This window comes from Malaclemys terrapin, chromosome 3, assembly GCF_027887155.1.
Source record: "Malaclemys terrapin pileata isolate rMalTer1 chromosome 3, rMalTer1.hap1, whole genome shotgun sequence".
Lineage (NCBI taxonomy): Eukaryota > Metazoa > Chordata > Testudines > Emydidae > Malaclemys > Malaclemys terrapin.
Window position 1 is genome coordinate 153,246,215 of NC_071507.1, and position 11,458 is coordinate 153,257,672.

The 11,458-nt window shown below is 43.3% G+C and overlaps 1 long non-coding RNA gene across 1 annotated transcript; it reads right to left on the reverse strand.

Moving 5' to 3' along the window:
• Nucleotides 1-591: 591 nt before the first annotated feature.
• Nucleotides 592-3,562, reverse strand: LOC128834476 (uncharacterized). The gene is made up of 2 exons (XR_008444431.1): nucleotides 2,840-3,562; nucleotides 592-2,185 (listed from the first exon to the last, which is right to left on the reverse strand). It is a non-coding gene; the product is annotated as an uncharacterized LOC128834476 (long non-coding RNA).
• Between the last annotated feature and the right edge of the window lie 7,896 nt (nucleotides 3,563-11,458).

The window sequence follows — 11,458 nt, forward strand, 5'->3', positions numbered from 1 at the left end:
TGAAACTGTTGGACAGATGTAGAAAAATCCACAGGAGGAGGCCCTCAAGAAGTCTGCAGGGTTCTCCTTGTAGAATTTTCCCCATATCACTCCATATGGGGGAGGGATGGGTTTCAACTCCCAGAATTTGTAGCTCCTCAATATCCACAAACCACATGAATCTCAGAGAATGTGCAGGAGAGCAGGGCTGTCTCATCTGTGAAGAATCCCAGTGCCTCTGCACTGGCTTTGGAGCACCACCTCTGACTTCTAGGGATTTCCCATCTCATTTTCCCCATTTTGTTGCCTCTGGAATTTCCCCAAAACAGGATTCCACAGCATGAAAGGGGCTCTGCACAAAAGTTAATGCAGCCTCATGATATTTCAGCAGATTCTCCATGGAGCTGGTTAGAAACAATGCCTGTATTGCTCCCCTATCCCAGCTCCTGCCCCAACCCTCCCATTCTTTCCCTACCCCTATTACCTGGGGTTCTTTCAACCCAAAGCTCATTATCTTTTACTCTATGCGAGGTGGTATCAGGAAATAAATCAGGGGAGACACGGCTGTCCAACTGATAGATGGCTGGCACAAACAGGACAACACAAGAGTGCTTTCACTTAAAGCTAAGCTTTATTTAGACTCAAGCACTTACACACGTCCGCAACAGGTTAGTAAAACACCTCCAACCCTCGATAATTACTGAAGCTGAGTGTGGCTCTCGAGTGGCACAGAGGCCGCCCGTCTGCCGGTGGGGAACACAAGATGCATCCAGAGGGAGAGTCCAGTCCCAGAGACCCCCCCCCAACTCTTCCCCCTTATTTTATACATTAGTAACACAATGACATGTCCCTTAAAGAAAACTTGTTAAGCTAGCAGTTTCAATGGTCAAGCAAGAGGTTCCTTCTGATTATTGATTATCCAGGTGTGGGTTTTTCCAGAGTTTTCAGCCTTGAGACCCCAATAGACATTCCTGGGGCACATCCTGCTCTTCTAAAATGCATGTATCATCAACTTCAACACAATTCTTATCAGGAAAGATGTGGGGTCTAGCTGCCCTTTCTGTGGCACCTAAAACTCCCTCTCCTCCTGCCTTGGTCAAGCTGAGCTCACTACATGGCCACTTTAAGGCCTGCTGACTTGGCTACATTTAGCAATAATCCATAGTGGTTTCAGGCACTTTACTGGTTTGCTAAAATCTCCCTGTACACCCCCATCTTAGATTCATTATACTGGTTACCACATATCTCAAAAACCTACTATCAGGTTTGCATGTGCAAAAATACTATCAGATTTTATATTACACAGCAGCATACAAATGCAACATATCTGACATTAAAGTTCTGCCCCACAAAAATTAGTACAGCAATGAGTTTGGTTGTTTTTGGAGGGTACTTTCACAGCAATAATGATTTTGACCGTGTAAAAATATACTACCTAGGCATATCAATGTGTCATATTTTTCTGTCATAGGACTTAACCATCCACTGTTATGACAGACTTAATCAACCTTATGTGTTTGTGCTCAACATTCTGGCAAATATGATCAGCCCTATTACATTCTTATATTCCCCAGAGGTACATTGTTTTTATGTTTCTTTATTTAGCTCTGACATTTTCCTAGGAAACCATATTTCTTTTGCTTTGTTTCATTATACAAAAGTACATGAAAATAATATTTTGTTTTTACTTACAAAAAGTTTACATTTCTGATGAACAATTCAAAACCATATAATATTTAGATAACAGACTATGAAAATAAATCACTGAACTTATAAAGTGAAGAGTTTTAGAGGGAGAAACAAAGTCCAGATAGCTATAGAAATAAAAGTTATAGAATGAAAGGAGAAAACAAAGCAGGCCACATAAAATGTATAGTACATATACAAGAAAAGCAAGTATGTACAGAAAAAAAGGAACTATCAAGACAAGTGTATACCTAAATTGAGTTGTTGTACAGTCTTAGGTCCCAATCCAAAAGTTGATTCCATGCAGAGTCAGTTGCAGGACCCAGGCCCCATTTCCATAACCCATTTTTGTACTTGCCCTTGCATCTTCCTGGAGTATATTATATTCTCACTTGTTTGTCAGGTTTAGCACCTAAACCTTGATCTGCAGTGGGATCCAGTAGCTTGGACCCTTACTCCCGCTCAGAGTCCCGTCGACTGCAACGTAGACTGTAAGTCCTTCATGGTAGGGACTTGCCTTCTGTGAGGACCCAAGCACATTAATGGGTACGGTAAAATAATTAATAAAAACACACACACAAAGCAGAGGGACAATGTAGGCTACAAATTATATTTTTAAATTAAAAAAAACAAATGTCTTTGTAACTAATTACATCTTAGATTATTAAAACAGATATAATTTTAAATGTATAATTTACTCTTCAGCTGAATGTATTTATTTTTTGCAGCTATATTAGGTTGAACAATTAAAGTACACTAGTTTCACTTTTTGTGTATATCCAGTTGCTAGTCAATATCAATTTCTGCACAACACAGCAATATTTGAGTTGCAATTTGTAAATGCTGAAGGACATTTATTTTTAAACTTTCTATTGGAATATTAAGAAACAACTGCCTTGTCTTAGTTTTTGTACATGCATGTTATTTAAAACAATCTAAATTTAGAGTCGAATGTGATTTAAATATTACTGCATTACTGGACTTTGCTCATATACAAAAAGAGGGCCTGATCTGGAGGATACATGACCATGTGAGTAAATTGTATTTGTTACCCGAAATTGGGCCAGCTAGTAAGCTTAGGGAGGACTAATGACCTACCAGAGTTTGGCAGAAAGCAGCAGGTTTATTATACGATAGCTAAGCTCAAAAGAAGGGGAAGGGGACTCATACTCACACTCATAGGACAGGCATGGCACTGGAAATGTCAGGATTCTTCAAGGTAAGTGGTCCCACAGTGCAGCGATGGACGGTACGATGAAGATAAGTCTTCCCGAGGCATGATGGAATGCAACGCAGCGAACCACTGGCGAGGCGGTCTGGGCAAAGGGCCTTCACGGGATGTACAAGCTTGTGAGTGCACTCCGGAGCACATGGCCCCCTCCCCTTTTAAGGACTTGCTCCTCATGGCCTGCAACTAGAGATGACTTGGCCGAGTCTGGTTGCTCACTCTCCACCTCGGGCAGTGTCCATGCAGTGTTCATGCATTGGGTGTGTGATCGCTGCCTAATTAGAGTTCCAGACACCTTGTCTACCTGGGAGCTCTTCTGATCTTCCAGCTGTTCAAGCAGCCCATTCATCCTACAAGCATTCCAGGAGGGAGGGGGAGGGAGAAAGCCACTTCACAGGTATTCAAAGAGGGAGAGGAGACAAAACTGTGGGGAGGAAAGTGTAACAGACTTTTTGAGCATACAGGTTATACATAACATACAGATCACTGCTGCTTCTACACAGTATTCATGTGAGTAGTCCTATTTACTTTTAATGGGACAACTCATGGGAGTAATATTATTCACCTGCTCAAATGATTGGGTGTATAGACTGGGGAAAAAAATAAAAGATAAATTTCTTTCAAACAATATAAAGATAAAATTATAGGTAGAGCTGGTAACACCACCTTAGTAACCTGGTAGCCTACCGAACACATTACATTATACACTACTGTTTAAGTTGCTTATAACATTGACACATTTAACTGCTATTATTAATTATTTATTATTAATGATCATTATTATTGTAGCACTTAGGAGTCTCAGTCATGGAATAGGACCCCATTGTGCTATGTACTGTACACACAGAACAAAAAGACAGCCCCTGCGCCAAAGAACTTACAATCTACAAATAATTAAAGAGATAACAAATAGATACAGACAGATTGGGGAGTACAAGGAAACAATGAGACAGTGCTGGTCCACATGAGAGGCAGTGGTCTCAGGACACCAGCAGTCTAATCATTGTCAATTTTTCTGTAGGCCTCACAGCAAAGTAGAGTTTTTAAGAGGGTTTTGAAGGACAATAATGAGGTGCAAAGGTTAGCATGGGAAAAAGCATGAAGGTGCTTGTTTGAAAATTTAATAAGTGTGTGTTGGACGCTGACGTCATGAGCCAATCGGAGGCAGGTGTTGATTTTTCAGTCCCAAATGAGAGATGATAGGTGTGTGGGATAGATCGTGAAGGGCCTTGAAAGTGAAGACAAGTTGTTCATGTTTGATATGATACAGAAGAGGGGTGCCACTGGCGAGGTGCAAAGAGAGAGGGACAAACATGATGCAAACATGATGGGCTAGGAAAGTGATCTTTGCAGCAGCATGCTGAATGGATGTGAAAGGGGCAGGATTGTACTTGTCATGGCTAGAGGAAAAAATGTTGCAGTAATTGAGGTGATGAGAGCTTGGACAAGAGTTTTAGCTTTGTGGCTGGATAGGGAAGGCCATGTTTTAGAGATGCAGTGCAGAAAGAATCTACAAGACATAGACATAGCCTGAATGTGAAGAGCTAAGGCCTTGTCTACACTACACGGTTTTGTTGGCAAAAGGCAGCTTTTGTCAACAAAACAGTGGAGGTTTTGCTCCACTACAATGCTCCTCCCTCTGACAAAACTCTCCTGTTTTGCTGACAAAATAAAACCACCTCGACAAGAGCCGTAAAGCTTTTTGAGGCAAAGTTAGATCAACAAAGCGTCCATGTAGACACTACGTTCATAACGCTCTGGTCACTGTTTTGAACTCTGCTGCCTTGCATCCAACTACACAGGCATGCGCATTTCAAAGTCCCAGGACAAGTTCTGAAATTATTCAGTGCGGAAAGCTCACATAGCTGCTGCCCAGCTGAGCATGCCAGCTCCCAGCAGCAAACACACTCCTGCCTGGACTAGAAGGGAAGGGGTGGATTTCCTTGGTCTGTGGGGAGAGGAGGCTGTGGGAGAACTTGAAGGGAATCATGGAATCAAAACATTAACGTGGAATCCTTCTCTCCACAGCACTAGGACTACAGTGGCAGGCAGGCAGGACAGGCTGCTGGTAGGCCGGGGGGAGGGAAGAGACTTGTGCTGTGCTGTGCAGAGCCATTGAGGGAGGCGGGGCCTGATGTTGGGGTGTCCCCCTCCTCTCGTCGGTATACCAGTCTCCGCTATGCTGAGGTGAAGGGATAGGGGGACCCCAACTTCTGCCTCAGGATTGGTTGCTTCCATCTGCTGTCTGAACTTAAAGAGACAATGTGCCGATACACTCACTCTCCCCCAGCACACACTCTGTCTCGCTCTCTCACACACACACATTTCTCTGAGCTTCTTGTGTTAGTATTCAGCAATGTCAGTTTGGTCTTATCACCGAGTGCTACTTTAAAAAGTGATTTAAAATATGTTACTTTTCGGGCACACACAGCAATCATTACTAGGTTCATAGCACAGTGCAAGCAAACTATGCCAGGCTCAACACACTACAGCAACACACATTACTGTGACTCGGTGTTAATATGCTCCTTCAAGGCATCCCTCAGCCAAATAGTCCCCCCCATTGAGCTCCTCTTATAGCCTTGTGTTCATAAGGCACAGCACAATACTGAACAGCAGTGTGGGATCCATGCTTTCTGACAGAGATGGCTGGGTTGCAGGTTACCAGGGCAGCTAAAATGCAGCTAGCTGTCTAGTAGGATGACCATAGAACGATGGGATTGAGAAACCTTCATCATGTGACGCTGTACCTACCCCATAAGGCATTGCAAAACCTTCCCAAAGGATCCTGTGGCCTGTTGCACAGTGGGATAGCTACCCACAGTGCACTGCTCTCTGTGTCTAGGAAAGAGCTGCTATTGTGGATGTGCTCCACCGACAAAAGAAGTATGGACATGCAACAGCAGTTTAATTACAGCAGTGACTGTACACTGACATAACTTGCATTGACAAAACTCTGCAGTGTAGACAAGGCCTAAAGAGAGGCCCAAATCAAAGATGATCGGTTACAGGCCAACGTGATAGTTAGGATGGTGGTATTATCCACAGTGATCAAGAAAGAAGTTAGTGTGGAGTATTGATGGGGAAGAGCAAAAGCTCTATTTTAGCCATGTTGCGCTTGAGCTGACAACCAGGCACCCATGAGGAAATATCAGAGAGACAGGCTAAGATTTGAGTTTGGACAGGAGACAGATCTGGAGTAGAGAGGTAGATCTGTGAATCATCCTCATAGAGATGGTAGTTGAATTTGTGTTTGTGGATGAGATTACACCTTATCTCTAGGTACAGGGAGAAAAGAAGGGGACCAAGGACAGAGGCCTGTAGTGGGGATGAGGAGGGTCCTCTGAAGGACATGCTGAAGGAGCAATTAGAGAAGTAAGAGGAAAACCAGGAGGGGTCAGAGTCATGGAAGCCAAGCAAGGACAAGATTTCAAGAAGAAGAGCATGGAACTATATCAAAGGAAGCCAACAGGTCAAGGAGGATGAGGCTGGAGTACAGGTTCAGAGCTCTTGCTAGGAAGAAGTCATTGGAGACTTTGATGAGAAGAAGTTTCAGAGGAATGCAAGGGGCGAAAGCCAGACTGGAGAGGGTTTAGGATGGAACTGAAGTAAAGGAACTCCAGACGGTGACTGCAGACAGCACACTCAATGAGTATATTTAATTTAGAGATGGAAGGGAGATGGAGCAGTAGTTAGATAGGCAAGTGGGGTTAAGAGTATGGGTTTTTTTTTTAAATGGGGTAGACTAAAGCATGTTTGTATTGTGAGGGGGTAAAACATATGAGAGCAAGAGGTTAAGGAGAAGAGTAAAGAATGGGATAAGAGTAGGCACAAGGGAGATCAGGGGATGGGATGGGGTCACTGGGGAAAGTGGATGGATTAGAGGATGAGAATAGATGAGAAACTTCTGTATCTGTGACCAGGGAGAAGGAGAGGAAGGGATAACGAGCTAAGAGAAGGGGAAAGGTCACGTTGTATTTTGTCAATTTTCTAAAATGTTCCATTCTAAACTCCTGTTTAAGTTTCTCATAACTTTGAGAAATTTTAACTGCTTGGGTTCAAATTTTTCATACTTGGTCTCTGTCTCATGCTGATTTTGGGGGGAAAGTTTCAGCAGAAACAGCTCAACTGTTTATAAAAATGAGGTTGGGGGGAAATTGATAGTTTTGCTAAAGTTAAAAAATAATTTGAAGCATTTATTTGAAGAAATCTAGCACCTCCAGGGTTTGGAGCCAGGACCCTGATATTTAGCAACAGAATAGTGATAAGGACAACTGAAAGTATCTCTTGGGCCCTATGAGTATCTACCCAGACTTGACCAAGTTATAAGCCTCTGAAAATCAGCAGTTGCATATTTTCAGTGGAGCTTTCTAGGGACTGCTAAAATCTCTGAACATTCCATTTGCACTGAGCAAGGATAATGCCACTGAGCTATCATCTATACTGAGCATGCTCCATGCTTTTATTGACTTTGTCTTCACTGAGCACACTGCAGGCCCCACAGATCTTGACTTCCTGATACAACCTGTATTTTGCATGGGCAATCGTAATTCTGACATTTCCTAACTGTTGAATGTTTGACTTTGCAAACTTAATGTTCTTTCAACATCGTTTTTGTATGTATCTTTTATTTAAAAAAATAAAGCAGGTGGCACTATATTAGGGCTACCATTCGTCCGGATTCCCCCGGACATGTCCGGCTTTTTGAGCTAAAAATAGCGTCCGGGGGGAATTTGTAAATGTCCGGACTCCCCCACCCCACACGCAGAGCGCGCGTGGCTAACAGGGCAGCCGGCCGGATGGTGCCACTTGCATGGGGCTCCGACAGCCAGAGAGAGCCCCTCCTCCTCTCCCCTGCAGCAGAGATCACTCCCTCCCTCCCTCCCTGCATTTGCAGATCACCTCCGGCAGTCTGGCGCTCCTGCCCCGCTCCTCCTCCACTGCTGCCCAGCGTGCCGGGATGAACGGCTCAGGCCGTTCCTGAGCAAGTTCACAGAGACATTAGGCGAAGCCCAACAACAAGGGGGCAGGGGGTCGGAGAAGGGGCAGGGAGGTTTTGGAGGGGGCAGTCAAGAGACGGGTGGGGGGGGTCGGGAGTTCGGGGGGGAGCTTTTTAGGGGGGGTGGATAAGGTTTTGGGCAGTCAGGGTACAGGTAGGGGGTAGGGTCCTGGGGGGGCAGTTGGGGGGGGTCTTAGGAGGGGGCAGTTAGGGGACAAGGAACAGGGAGGCTTAGGTAGGGGGTGGGGTCCTGGAGGGCAGTTAGGAGCAGGGGTCCCAGGAGGGGGCAGTCAGGGGACAAGGAGCAGGGGGTGTTTGGGAGTTCGGGGGGGGGGGCTGGCAGGGGTGGGGAGAGGGATCGGAGCAGTCAGGGGACAGGGAGCAGAGGGGTTTAGATGGGTCGGGAGTTCTGGGGGGGGCTGTCAGGGGGTGGAGAGTGGTTGTATGGGGCGTGGGAGTCCCAGGGGTCTGTCTGGGGGTGGGGGTGTGGATAAGGGTTGGGGCAGTTAGGGTACAGGTAGGGGGTAGGGTTCTAGGGGGCCAGTTAGGATGGGGGGAGGGTCTCAGGAGGGGGCAGTCAGGGGACAAGGAGCGGGGGAGGGTTGGGGATTCTGAGGGGGGGGAGTGGGGGGGCAGGGGCGGGGCTAGGGCAGGACGGGGGCGGGGCTTCTCCCGTCCTCTTTTTTGCTTGCTGAAATATGGTAACCCTACACTATATATAACAACCTCTGATTCATTCTAATACTTTTACTACACGCTTAGGCTTTATGCTGTAATTAACACTGTGTAGATGCAGAGGTTTGCCTGCACTGAAGCAATTCAGGAATGAATTGTTAATCATATATCAGTGAAATAAAAGACTGATGAAACAAACAGTGTTGAAATAAATATTTATTTCAACATTTCCTGTATCAGACAACACCTAAATGCTTTCTGTTTCAACATCATTTTGACTGAGAGCCCTGTTTGATTTTATTATTGTTAATCCAGCAGATCTAATAGTAGCCTAGTGTTAGGCAGGGCATTATTATTTGCTTACTGAAGGATAATTGGTAACAAAACACTATAGGCTTCACAACTCTCATGCTGTGACACAATCTGCTAAATCATGAATCTAAATGACATATCTAAAACTCAGTCATTATCTCCTAGTATTATGTTGTCTGATATCTGATTTTTTTTAATATACAAATTGAGTGTTTATGTCTGTGACATCTGTTTATAATATTATAAGAAAGTCACAATAACCTTTTTATAGTCACTGTGAAGCAGAAATTTTAATACACGTGCATTATTCATGACATACTTGGTATATCTAGTGACATTTTGTAACGTGGAACAACACTGGAAAACATTCAAATAAAACCATCCTATAGCTTCTAAGGTGCTATGTAAGTGCCAACTATTATTAATCTTTAATTATAACTACAAAAGTGCAACAGTATAAAACAGAAAAATTGCCCATTGGAATTCTTCTGACAAACGGTTCAGTCAAAATTCTGTTTGGAATTATAAATCCTGATCCTGGGAAGTTCTCAGTACCCTCAGCTCACACTGTAGTTAGCGTAGAAAGCACTCAACAATTTGAAATATTGGACCCATATACTGTTTATCTTACATAAATTATCACCTCTGCTTACTTTATTACAATAACCTGTCATTGCAACTGATTGGAGATAAACTAAAACTGTGTCATGTTAATGAAATAATATCAGTTGGCGATAGGAGTTCAATAATGTGAGAGTATTATATGTTGTCTGGGGTTTCAATGTGAAAATGATCTACACTCCGGCTAGCTGAGTAATTTCTGGAAGTACTCTGATGGAAGGGTGGGATTAGAAGTTGCCAAGTGGCTGTGTTTCCCCACTGGTTTCCATAGGAGAGGGGCTGTTTAGAATGATAGGTCCTGGATTTTGGTAGGAGCTCACAGTATAACTTCTGGTTTTGTACTGTTGTCTAGGCATTCTCTGTTTGAGCAGCAATGGGTCTGTCATTCAGTTTACCTGACAGTCCAGAAAGTCCCCTACGAGGAGTTTAAGAGAGACACTGCCCATGCTCAATGCATCCCCAATACCACCCCTCAGCACCTGAATGATATGAAGTGTGTGACTATGCTTTTGGATTTGGGTGGGCTGAACAACTGCATAAACCATTCATAGTCACCCCTGAAGGTGAGGTCTCCTTCATGTGAGACCTAAGTCTCACTGGCTTCACTACAGATACTGTGGGGCTGATCATGTGTCCCGCAGTGATCATAATGTCACTGGAATTCCTCCATTTCTGGTTGCCTTTTATATCAACTCACTGTATTCTCTGTCATTTTCCTCCTTTGGCATTTCAATAGTAAAAAAACTAGGTTTCTTGTCCTTCAAACTGCAGCTTTCAGAGACATGACACTGATTTACTAATCCCTTTAAATTGCACTCTAATCTTAGCTTTTTTTCCATGACTTATAAGTAATAGATGTATAATTTAAAACTAAACACAGTATTGAGCTCTTTCATATTTTTCCAGCACACATTTACATAACCCGTTAGGATTTGATGGAAATAGAAAGGAGAGAAGAAACATTGTTTCCCATTGCACTTTTCAGCAGCACAGGTTTAACTCACACTGATATTAGTCACATGACCTCCAGCAGTCCTGCGCTGAACTTAATCTTAGAATAACCTTGATGTGCAAAGGCTAAGTGAGAAACGATAGTATATGAAATATGTAGAAAGGAGAAGCATCCCGCATACAGTATGAACTAAATAAGGTTTCTGAAGCTATATAAATGAATAATTTTTATATGTCCTTCTTTGTTTTTTAATTACATTGTCCTGGTCTAAATGTAATTTCCCAAAATTATCTACAATCAGCACTAAATATACTAATTGAATCAGGCAAAAGTGAAATATGTATTTGCAAACAGCATTTTCAGTCATGTGCAGGCAAATAAAGTTTCAAATCACTGATAATATCATTAAATATTCTCAAATTATAATTTTATTGGGGTTGTAATGTTAAAGTTAAAACATTACCGTGGGTGGATGTATAATCTAAAGTAAATTCAGACTTGCAGACTCCCATCTTTCCACAGCACATGGGCTGCCTTTCCAGAGGGCACTTTATAAGTCCCTGGGGATAGCTGCATTCATTGCCTGAAACCTCATAAGAGCAGGATGGCTAGAAGTGGTGTTAGGGCACTGGCTAAGTTTGAGCACAGAAGAGGGGAAATTACTGCAAACTTTCTTCTTGAGCAGCTATGCAATCCTAAACTCTTAAAATATGTAGTTGCAGCAACTATTAACTCTTATTTAGTCAGACATTTTGGGCATGGCCTCTGACCTTCAGCTCCCCTGCACAACAAATGGATGTGCAGGAACAGGGAGTGTTTACCCAAGACTTTCTGTCATTGAGGAGAGGGTCCTCACCATTCATGACTAAGTCAGGAGTCTGTCACCATTTTTTTTTTTGGTTGATTCATTGAGGGCAGAAGATATACTCCCCACCCATCATCCTTTATTATTTAAAGCAAGGAAAAGTGATCCTTAAACTGGGCCATCACTATTCCATCTTGGGTT